Raw genomic sequence first — 12,216 nt, forward strand, 5'->3', positions numbered from 1 at the left:
CGTGCTCAGATGTTATTACAGTCAGCGCACGGCTCCAGTCATCGAGGGCCGCAATCCTCCACTATAAGCCGCCCTTGTACATGTTGCAGCATTCTCCAGCACAGGCCCAATGTTTGTACTTGTTCAGAGTTGGGTGTTTTACTCTAGTCATGTTCACACCATGCCTGTGCAGCCATGTGCACTGAGGACTCCATCTTGCTGCAGTTTCGTAGTCAGTGGCGTCCTTGGCAATGCACGTAACACAAGTCTAAACCACACGTGCTGAAATGCGTCTCCGTGGTGTTAACGTGGCTAGACAACAGTGACTTATATAACTTATAGGCCAGGAAGAGGGGGGCAGACGCCCCCTGGGACCGGCGGCTGTTATATATAATACATTTCAGGCCTTGTGCTGGATCCCACAGAAACATCTGGAAGTTTGAATATTCCACGTTCAGATTGTGTACTGTGGGGTCTGCGCAGTGGTTGCCCCATGTGGTTCTCTGTAGGCACACAGGATTAGAGTGTTTGACATGAAGTGTACACATTGTGGGGGCTCATGGCTGCATGTATGTGTTATACTTTCCACACATGAATGCAGGAAACCCCCCCCCCCCCTTTTTTTTTTTTTTCATACGTGCTGGAGGCTCTATTGTACTGATATATTGTGGGTGATTTCTGGCAGCAGACGCTGACTAAGCTGTTTCCGTCTGTCTCTTCTAACATCCCCATCCCCCTCCCCCCACCTCGGCTGACTGTATATGAATGGTAACCCGCTCCTGGCCACCACGCTTTGCTGCAATGGCTGCCTGTGACATCATGAGTGTACACAGTGTATACATTGTTACCAGGCAGGTAGTGTGATGACTCATTCCTCTGAGGAGGGGGGGCGCATGTGCAGTGTGCAGTCGCTGGAGGTGGTGCAATCTCCGGAATAATTGCTGACCTTACAAATGTTTGTGTGAATTGTAGAGTGCAGGGACCTCTGGGAAGTCCTGATTATAAATGGTGTATTTTTCAATATCGGGGATGGAAATTATTTCTTTACCATCCTGGGGGAGAGAGGGGGGGGGGGTTAGTTGGCAGCGCCCTCTGCTGTATAAATTTAGTAAGGAATATGGCTCGGTAAACAATATTTTCAGAGACAGATGGGGGAGGAGGGGGGAGCTTGTGCAATGCGAGGAGCCATTCCAGCATACATGAGCAATCCTCGATGATGCAATTTATTTATAAATGGCTTTGTCTTTTTTTACTTTGTGTTTCCCCCCGTATTGTCGCTTTGTCGGAGGGCCTAGAAAGCTTGCATCTTTTCAGCCAGTGCTTTTCATTTTAAAGGCGCACGTTGAAGAAGTGGGTGGGGCTGCATTTTAAAGAAGTCTGAGACCATGTCCACACCCTAGTACAGGGGGGGCCTTGTCTGAGCCATGGACTGATGAAGGATCAGATCTCTGCCTTGACTGCATCCCTCTGTGAATAGACCTTGGCAAAGCTGCAGGCCTTTGGGTGAGGTTCCGGTTATACGCTACCTCAAAACAGAGGAGGGTACACTATGCCAATCACACTTTAATATGAGATAAGGGTATCAAAAGTGAAATTCTGAGCGAAAACTGCACTGGTTTCATCATGCTGCCTTAGGTTCCTGGACACATGTCCTTTACACTATGGGGGTTATTTACTAAAACCAGAGCATGCAAAATCTGGTGCAGATCTGCATAGAAACCAATCGGCTTCTAGGTTTTATAATCAAAGCTTAACTTGGTAGTATAGGTTCGGCTTTTTTCTTTTTTTTTCTTTTTTTTTTCTTTTTTTATAATAACAAATGTTATACTTACCTGCTCTGTGCAATGGTTTTGCACAGAGCAGCCCCAATCCTCCTCTTCCCAAGTCCCCCACTGGTGCGCCTCCTTACCAGTGCCCCCAATAGCAAGCCACTTGCTATGGGGGCAATGGTGCATGCACGCTCCTGAGTTCTGCTCTATGCATCCATAAGACGCATTGAGCCACGGCTCAGCCCACCTTCTACTCTCTCCTAATTGGCTCACTGGCTGTGATTGACAGCAATGGGAGCCAATGGCTCCTGCTGCTGTCTCATCCAATGAGGAGAGGGAGTCCCAGGAAAGCCAAGGCTCTCGTGCACATTGTTGGATCGAGAGGGATCTCAGTTAAGTACTGGGGGGGGGGGTTAGCACACAGGTTTTTTTTTACCTTCATGCATGGAGGTCAAAAAACCTTCAGGCTGGGTTCACACATATGCGAATTGGATGCAGGTTTCCCTGCATCCATTTCGCATGACAGGCAAGTGTGACCAGCTCTCAATGGAGCCGGTTCACACATGTCCAGGACGGCCGCAGTCCAGATTGAAACAGGGTCCGGTTCAGGTGTCTGTTCGCCAGACCCCAGGCACAAACCCGCACATATGTGAACCTGGCCTCAGCCTTTACAACCACTTTAACTGAACAAGCTGACATTAAAAGCCGATTGCCTACGATGCACAGCTGCACCAGATTCTGTGAGTGCAATAGTTTTAGTAAATCTCTGTCAAAAGTCCGGCCATACATGGATCGAACTCCGAACTAATTTTCTTTAGTTTAGATTTCAAACCATTAATGGGCTGCAACAACGGCTGATTTTCATGTGGCCATCGAATTTAAGTGATCGGGCATGTTGGAAATTGTTTGAAAAACGAACACATTTCCAAACAATGATGCGCATTAGCTGTGACCTGGAAAGAAAAAGAAGATTCCCATCCATGTAATTTCTTTTCTGTAGCAACATGAGGTGAAATTGAGGTCTTGGTTGGTCGAATTCCGAAATCAATGGTGGCATCATCTGATTACAAAATGCACAAAATTTCTGATTTTTGAAAGAAAATTTGTTTGCAATTTGACCCATATATGGGCCTGCATTAGGCCCCTTTGACCTGGGGTGGACTCCGCCAGGAGTCCACCTGCTCAGCGGGGGAACCTGTTTGCTGTTCTCTGCTGAGCAGGCGGATAACTGGTCTGTAGTCGCTCCTGCTTATGCCTCTATGGGATGTCGAATGTAAGTGAACCGCCTGTCCATTTACACCAACTGCCATCTGATCAGCTAGATGGATGGGGATCAGATCCCTATCCGTCCGTTTTTAGCGGTGGTAAACGGACATGTCTGTTTACATCTGCCGCTCAATAGAGGATTATGGAGGGTCCGCCTGAAAAACGGACATGCGGACTAGCTCTGACTGCTCGTGTGAAAGGGGCCTAAATGTCTACTAAAGGTCTTGCTTTCCTGATTTTCCAGCAACATCACAGCTAAAGGAATTTCCTGTTTTTCCTCACTTCAGCCCCTAATTATGACAATCGAGTCTTGTTCCAGACTTCCGGGTAGCTATCAGGCTGGGTTCACACTGGTGCAAATTGAATGTGGGTTTTCACGTGTCCAATTCGCATGTCAGGAGACTGACCGACTCTCAATGAAGCTGGTTTGCACAGCTCGGGGATGGCTGTAGAGCGGTTTGCAGAAGAGTCCTATGTGTTTTCTGGTCCATTTCAGATCCGAATTCAGCCAAAAATTTTGGCCTGATTCATCCCTGAAATAGAGAAAAGGGACGCACCGGACCCCTGCTGTGAGCCGCTCAGCACAACAGTGTGAACCCAGCCCTATGGTAGGCTGGATGAAGGATACAATTTCACCTGTTACTTAGGAGGAGATCTAGAAAACATGGCCTATAAGTAACTACTGGATAATGGTTTGGGGGGGGGGGGAAGATAGACTCTGGACCGTCGGTCCCGCCGCCAGGCTGTATTTCCAGGATCTTGGTAATCCTGCACAGGGGATTTAACATCACTGAGTGAAATCCCAAAGTTGTGACCTGATGGGTGTTGAGTGTTGGTAGAAAATGTGTTGACTGCATTATGTGAGTGCAAAGCATGAGATGGGAGTCTCAGGGAGGACACAAATTGGTGACGTATTTCGCAGTTTTGCGCACAGTGCTGGTGACAGATTGTGTGAAAATCTTCTATTTGTGCCTTCAAGTGACAATTCCGCCTTCTGCTTGGTGTACGGAGACCATGGCTACCACAGAGAAGCACAGATTTCAGGAAAGCTTTTTCTCAGTTATGCTTAGTTCGCTAATAAAAGCTATTGCAGTCAGTTTTTACTTTTACCTACGGCAAAGTATGGCACGTTGTATGACACATTACAGGTAAGCTTTGTTTACACCTCCCTATACACTATGACTAATTGAAGTCTCCGATTTTACACCAGTCAGAATTTTACTACGTTCATTCCTCACAGCGGTATGTTGTGCCTCCATAATAAAGAACTAAAAGGATCAAAGCTCACATTTCACAGCAAACTGGATTTTTTTAAATTTTTTTTTATTGTGTACTAAGCTGGACAATAATGGGACGAAAGGTCCCATTGCACAACATCCTCCCCACCTGACAGAGCACTGCAGCACTGAGTGCTCCTCCATCTGCCTGGAGACAGCTGACACATTATCCATGATTATTCCCATTGGATAGACATATCGGCCAACCAATGATGTGCATGTTCAAATCTGGCCCGAACAAGATGGATGAAATCCTAATCCAACAATGTCTGTATAGCAGAATAATAACCATCATATACCGTTCATGTCCCAGTGTACACTCCTAACTGCAAGAGGTGCCCAAATAACAATTATGTTCCTCAGGGGCTCCCAAACCCGAGATGCCCTAACCTAACCCCTTGGCATGCTGAGCCTCATGAAACATCAGAGCTGAAAGTCCATACGTGAACTACTAGGAACTCGCAACATGCTGCCGCTAGTTTTAAAGCTTATCTCCAGGTTTTCTTTCACCAAATAGTTTGTTTGGACCAACTTGGTCCAAAACAATTCACTAAGTGCTGCATGAAGTGTAGCTTCAGCTACATCCAGTACACAGTGCTGGGTTCTGGCTGTGAGACAGAATCAGTCTCGCACCTGGGACAAAACGTTTCGGTCTGAGCAGCGCTCTGCCATTCAGAGGCAGCTTTGTATTGTATGATTGGCCAAGTCGGAGATCGTGCCGTCATCGGCCTGCCTCAGCCACAGCAGCACTTTGTGAAGGGAATAATTCCTTTGGACCAGCTTGGTCCAAACAAACTATTTAAAGTGACAAAAGCTGGAGATCAACTTTAAAGTGTAGTTCACCTTTTAGTTTTTTTTTTTTTCAAAATTTCCCAATGCAATTCCAGATTCTGTAAATCAGGGATCCTCAAACTATGGCCCTCCAGCTGTTGCGGAACTACACATCCCATGAGGCATTGTAAAACTCTGACATTGACAGACATGACTAGGCATGATGAGAATTGTAGTTCTTGAACAACTGGTGGGCCATAGTTTGAAGACCCTTGCTGTAAATTATACATACCAATATTCCTCATTTTAAAAGATATACAGCCATTGGAGACCTCAATATAACTACTGGCCATTTGACCCGCCCTCCAACCTACTGTTTGCTGGACACAATTGTATGCCCCCTACTGGCCACATCAGCCCATTCAAACTGCGCGCATGTACAGTACACTCTTTCCTGCAGTGGCTGAGCTTGACTGCTGTCTACTATAGAGAGGGAGATTGCACAGCACATGTGCACAGTTTTATTGCACCAAAGGGTCCAGCAAATGGCAGGATGGAGGGGGCTCAAGCAGCCAGCAGTTTCTGTGGAGAGGCTGCATATGTAAGAGAATGCAGAAGCAGCCTTTTAAAATGAGGACTGCTGGGATGTACTATTTGAGATCTGGAATAGAGATGGATTGAACACCCCCCCTCGTTCGGTTCGCACCAGAACTCCCAAACGGAGAAAAAGGTTCTGACCCGAACAGCGAGCCCTATTAAGGTCTATGGTACCTGAACTTGAAAAATCAAAAGTCCCCACTTTGAAGGCTTACAGTGGGGACGGAAAGTATTCAGACCCCCTTAAATTTTTCACTCTTTGTTATATTGCAGCCATTTGATAAAATCATTTAAGTTCATTTTTTTTCCTCATTAATGTATACACAGCACCCCATATTGACAGAAAAACACAGAATTGTTGACATTTTTGCAGATTTATTAAAAAAGAAAAACTGAAATATCACATGGTCCTAAGTATTCAGACCCTTTGCTCAGTATTTAGTAGAAGCCCCCTTTTGATCTAATACAGCCATGAGTCTTTTTGGGAAAGATGCAACAAGTTTTTCACACCTGGATTTGGGGATCCTCTGCCGTTCCTCCTTGCAGATCCTCTCCAGTTCTGTCAGGTTGGATGGTAAACATTGGTGGACAGCCATTTTTAGGTCTCTCCAGAGATGCTCAATTGGGTTTAAGTCAGGGCTCTGGCTGGGCCATTCAAGAACAGTCACGGAGTTGTGAAGCCACTCCTTCGTTATTTTAGCTGTGTGCTTAGGGTCATTGTCTTGTTGGAAGGTAAACCTTCGGCCCAGTCTGAGGTCCTGAGCACTCTGGAGAAGGTTTTCGTCCAGGATATCCCTGTACTTGGCCACATTCATCTTTCCCTCGATTGCAACCAGTCGTCCTGTCCCTGCAGCTGAAAAACACCCGCCAGCATGATGCTGCCACCACCATGCTTCACTGTTGGGACTGTATTGAACAGGTGATGAGCAGTGCCTGGTTTTCTCCACACACCCCACTTAGAATTAAGGCCAAAAAGTTCTATCTTGGTCTCATCAGATCAGAGAATCCTATTTCTCACCATCTTGGAGTCCTTCAGGTGTTTTTTTTTTTTAGCAAACTCCATGCGGTTTTCATGTGCCTTGCACTGAGGAGAGGCTTCCGTCGGACCACTCTGCCATAAAGCCCCGACTGGTGGAGGGCTGCAGTGATGGTTGACTTTCTACAACTTTCTCCCATCTCCTGACTGCATCTCTGGAGCTCAGCCACAGTGATCTTTGGGTTCTTCTTTACCTCTCTCACCAAGGCTCTTCTCCCCCAATAGCTCAGTTTGGCCGGATGGCCAGCTCTAGGAAGGGTTCTGGTCGTCCCAAACATCTTCCATTTAAGGATTATGGAGGCCACTGTGCTCTTAGGAACCTTAAGTGCAGCAGAAATTTTTTTGTAACCTTGGACAGATCTGTGCCTTGCCACAATTCTGTCTCTGAGCTCTTCAGGCAGTTCCTTTGACCTCATGATTCTCATTTGCTCTGACATGCACTGTGAGCTGTAAGGTCTTACATAGACAGGTGTGTGGCTTTCCTAATCAAGTCCAATCAGTATAATCAAACACAGCTGGACTCAAATGAAGGTGTAGAACCATCTCAAGGATGATCAGAAGAAATGGACAGCACCTGAGTTAAGTATGAGTGTCACGGCAAAGGGTCTGAATACTTAGGACCATGTGATATTTCAGTTTTTCTTTTTTAATAAATCTGCAAAAATGTCAACAATTCTGTGTTTTTCTGTCAATATGGGGTGCTGTGTGTACATTGAGGGAAAAAAATGAACTTAAATCATTTTATCAAATGGCTGCAATATAACAAAGAGTGAAAAATTTAAGGGGGTCTGAATACTTTCCATCCCCACTGTATATGCAAGTAATTGGCCATAAAAAGTGTATAGGTGTCCAGGTACTGCCCTGGGGGACACGTATCAATACAAAAAAATGTTTTTAAAAAAGATTGTTTTTACAGGAGCAGTAATTTTAATGATGCTTGAAGTGCAACCCTAACACTGAAAAATTATTTCAAATATAGTGCCTGGGGCGGTCCCCTTAGCCTGCCTTTAAATTGGCACATCTGTACCATGTATAGAACATGCTGCAAATGAATGAAATGACATTTAAATTGCCGGCAATAGAAAAATATTAAAATAAGTGGGGGGGTACTCCCCCAGTCCATACCAGGCCCTTCAGGTTTGGTATGGATTTTAAGGGGAACCTCACACCAAAATTAAACGCCTCCCTCCTGCCCAAAGCACCCACCCCCCCAAAGTTAAGGACATGTGGACTGGTATGGTTCAGAAGGGGGGGGGGCGCCTGCTTGCCCCCCCTTCATGGCATGCCAGGCTGCATGCTCGGATAAGGGTCTGGTATGGATTTTGGGGGCACCCACGCCAGGTTTTTTTTTTGTTTTTAATTTCGGAGTGGCGGGTCCCTCCTTAGAATCCATACCAGACCCGAAGGGCCTGGTATGGATTGGGGGGGGTACCCCCATGCCTTTTTTTTTATATTGCCAGCAATTTCTTTTTTATTCAGCTGTCAGCAGGGAAGCCCATTGACAGCTGATGACTCATCAGTTGTTAAGGATGCCACGGCTGGCTTCCCGGCCCCGCTCCTTAATCAGTTATTCACTCTGCCAATCAGGGCTTAGAATGCACTAGCAGCATGCTGTGCATTTGGCGGGGCAAATACCCTGCAAATTCGGGTGTGGCCCGAACCGTTTGCCCAACTCTAATATGGAATTGAATAAGATTTTTGTAAAAAAAAAAAAAAAAAAAAACTAAAGGTGGACTTACACTTTAGATATTGGCAATCAGTTTACAGTATCACACAGATGTGACAGCCTTACTTTAAATTGCTGGCCTCTTTTGAAAATGCCTGGCTCTGGTGTCAATCCTGTGCCCTTAATGCTCCCTGAGGACAGCTCAATCTTTGTTTTGGAAGTACTGCCAATTTTCTCGACTGCGTAGTTGGAGACTTCCTACATGAAGATGCATTTACCACAGTGGAACCTTCATATCCATAAGTCCTGTCAGAGCAGGTTACAGGATAGAAACGCGTAGGATGGCACTTCTGTGTGAGCTGCCAAATAGAGAGCAGGCTAATGTCTATGCGTGCCATGACAAGCTGCTTGTCAATGCACTACTGAGCTTGGAGTTATGAATTCTGGCTGCATGCTTCTTTTAGGTCAGTGACACAAATTTTTAAAGCCACAAACATCTGGGCAATTGCTATTTCCAGAAGGAGGTCAGCAATCCATTCTAGAACTGGCAGATTAGGTTTGCTTTGCCAGTAACTTGCTTCTGAGATAAGGCTGGTGGGAGAGGGGAGTTGCTGTGCTACTCCATAGAAATAACATGTATGACTGAAGGAAGGATTATGTCTATGATCAGATTATGAACCTGCCCCATAATCTGTGTTCATTCCCTTCTCGTAGAGAGCTGTGCACTGGAAGCCACACACAGTACATCCAAACCTTGCACACAGCAGAGTTACCACCTCAAAGGTGCTGCATTGCACAGGCTCCCCAACACTCGCTCATGGTACAGAGAGCTTGGATTTGCTTCTTACTTTATTTAGTTCTTCACTGCCACTCTGGTAAACAGGGATAGGGGCTTGTTCTGACACATGGCCTTTCCTTGCAGCCTGGTATACAGAGATCAGGGATTCCTGGTAACACCTGGCTCCTCCCTGCCAGCCAGGTAAACGGAGATTAGGTGCTACTTGGCCATTTCTTTTCAAGCTGGTACACAGATCGGATGCTCCTTCTGACACTCTTTTTATTTCCAAACTTTTAAACTGATTGGGGGGTTCCTTCTGACACCCAGTCCTTCCTTGCCAGACAAGTAAACAGTGATTGGGGCTTCTTCCAACTGCTGGCCCTTGTGTTCCAGCCTGGTAAACCTGATGGCTCCTTGCTATTTCCAGCTCTTTCCTTCCAATCTAGTAAAGAGAGATTGGGGCTATTATCCCACATCTGGATTTTCCCTGCCTGGTAAAAGAGAGATTGGGGGCCTCTTCAAACCCTTGGCCCTTGCAGCCTGGTAAAGAGAGATTAAGGGCACCTTCCACCTCTTTGCCATCCCTTGCAAGTCTGGTAAGCAATGACTGGGGACTCTTTCTGACACTAGGCCTTTCCCTTCTAGTCTGATAAACAGACTGGGGGCTCTTTTCCAACATATGACCCTTCCCTGCCAGCCTGGTAAACGGAGATTGAAGACACCTTCCTCCAGACTAGTAGGCCGAGATCATGGGCCCCGTCCGACAAATAGTTTTTCCTTTCCAGCCTGGTAAATGGAGTTTGGAGACACCCAGCTCTTCTCTGCCAGACTAGTAAACAGTATTTGGGGGCCCCTTCCAAAATCTAGCCCTTCCCTGCCAGCCTGGTAAACCGGGATTTGGGGCTCCCAACACTTGACTCTTCCCTTCCAGTCTGGTACCAAGGTTGGAGGCTCCTTCCAACACCTGACCTTTCCCTGCCAGCCTGGTAAACAGAGGTTGGGGACTCCATCCAACATACAGTCCCTCCCTGCCAGACCAGTAAATAAAGAATGGGCTCTCCTGATACCCAGTTTTTCCTTTCCAGCCTGGTAAGCATAGATCGGGGACGCTTTCCTATACCCAGTTCCTCTCTATTAGACTAGTAAACTGAGGTTGGGGGCTTTTGCCAGCTTGGTAAACAGAGATCGGGGGCACCTTTTGGCCTGGTATACAGAGATTGAGAGCTCCTCCCAGTCCAGTAGACAGAGACTGAGAGCTCCTTATACAAAGATTTGGGGCTTCTTCCAACATAGAGTTTGGGAGCTCCTCCCAGGCTGATAAACAAGTGTTGGGGGCTCCTACCAGCATAGTACATAAAGAGATTGGGGGCTCCTACCAGGGAAACTGTGTCCATGTACTATCCATCATTCACTCAGTTTGAATTTATGGTTTCTCGATGAGTTTACTATAATATTTTATCCAGAATGACTAATGAAAATATAAAAATGTGCAACAGACCAAATGTCAAAAAATGCTTCTTTCTTAATCTGACTTGAAAAAAAAGTCCATCAACAAAGAGCTTCAACTGCAGCAGAAATTTCTCATAATAGGCTGAATGACCCCAATTATAATCTGCGTGGTGTCTCCAACGTAGCCTGCAACCCCTTAGACACCACTAGGCCCTGCAGCACGGGCGCTGCAATTCATGTGGTACGCACGACCCAGAAATTAACATTAGCGCACAGTTTCAGTGTGGGGCCCCTATCCTTTGTTTGCACAGTCATAAGTAGATGCACAGTGTTCACAGGAAATGTGAGTGCGTAGAAGGATGCGGGCGAGTATGAGGGTAAACCCAAGCTATGTTGATGTATAGAGAGCGTTCCCATATCAATGGGAACACACTTCATAGTTACGTATTATTTGAAAGTACACAATACATAGTAATATATCAGTGTAAACATGGGTAGCGCAGTCAGTTGTGCTCGTGCACGCCATTTCAGGCCCTGTTGCTTGTTTTCTCACACTCAGTGAGTGGATAAACTGGCTGGGACTGGGGAGGGTGTGACACAAGGGACATGTTGCACAATACTGTGAATTCCTCTGAACATTGTAACCCAGATGAGGTGGCCCCAGGCTGGCTCCGCCCCCCTCCTGCTCCCCATGTGGCTGCTCAACTCCTTAACCCCTTCAGCTCATCCTGTACACAAGGCATGACCGCATGGTGTGAATGTGCACCTCACCATAGATAGATGGACCGTTCACCGACATGCTGGAAGAATTTCAGAATAATTTACAGGAGGCAGCGAAAAGCCATTTCCTAACAGGGGCCCCATATGCAGGCAATCACTACCTTCCAGTGGCCCTAAATACAGGCTTTCGCTTCCAGGAGCCCCATACTTAGGCTGTCCTTTTCTTCCAGGGGCCTAGGGCTGCCACCTTGCTGTAAAAAATGGGATTTGTTGCCAGTGTTATTAATAGGAGCACAAGACTGGTATTTTTGTCGAGTCTTCTGGCTGAGCCAGCAGGAATCAGTTGAAATTCGAGCAGTGTATGGCCAGAATAAAAAGGCACATTGCCACATGGCTTTCATTCCTGAGCTACTGCCTACAACCGGGGTCTGTTGAAAATACATACGGGGCAACTCTCTGCCTTACCAGGGTGTTTCTGGGCATTGCTGTAAACCAGACAGATCAAGCTGGAATTTTATGGGCCGCATGCACCCCCCTCACTCCTTCTCTGCGGCCCTCAGTGGTTTATGTAATGCAAAATGTTTTAAACTTAGCGCTGCTCTTAAAGGGTTTGTTAACCCACATCATGTACTTTATATAATCTGCTCTGCCTTATAATATGTCCCCCTTGTGTGTGTGTTGTATAAAAAAAAAAAAGAAAGCTGTATATACCATATCTGTGAGCGCTGATCAGCGATTACGTGACACGCCGCATCTCTCCTCTCCCCGTCTCACAGATGCAGCGGGAGGGGCCAAGATTCCCCTGCTGACTTTAGTCTCGAGGAGAGAGCTGGTGCATCACGTGACCGCTGATCAGCGCTCACAGATAAGGTATATGCGGCTTTTTTTTTATACAACACACACATACC

This window comes from Aquarana catesbeiana, linkage group LG13, assembly GCF_042186555.1.
Source record: "Aquarana catesbeiana isolate 2022-GZ linkage group LG13, ASM4218655v1, whole genome shotgun sequence".
In the NCBI taxonomy this organism is placed as follows: Eukaryota; Metazoa; Chordata; class Amphibia; order Anura; family Ranidae; genus Aquarana; species Aquarana catesbeiana.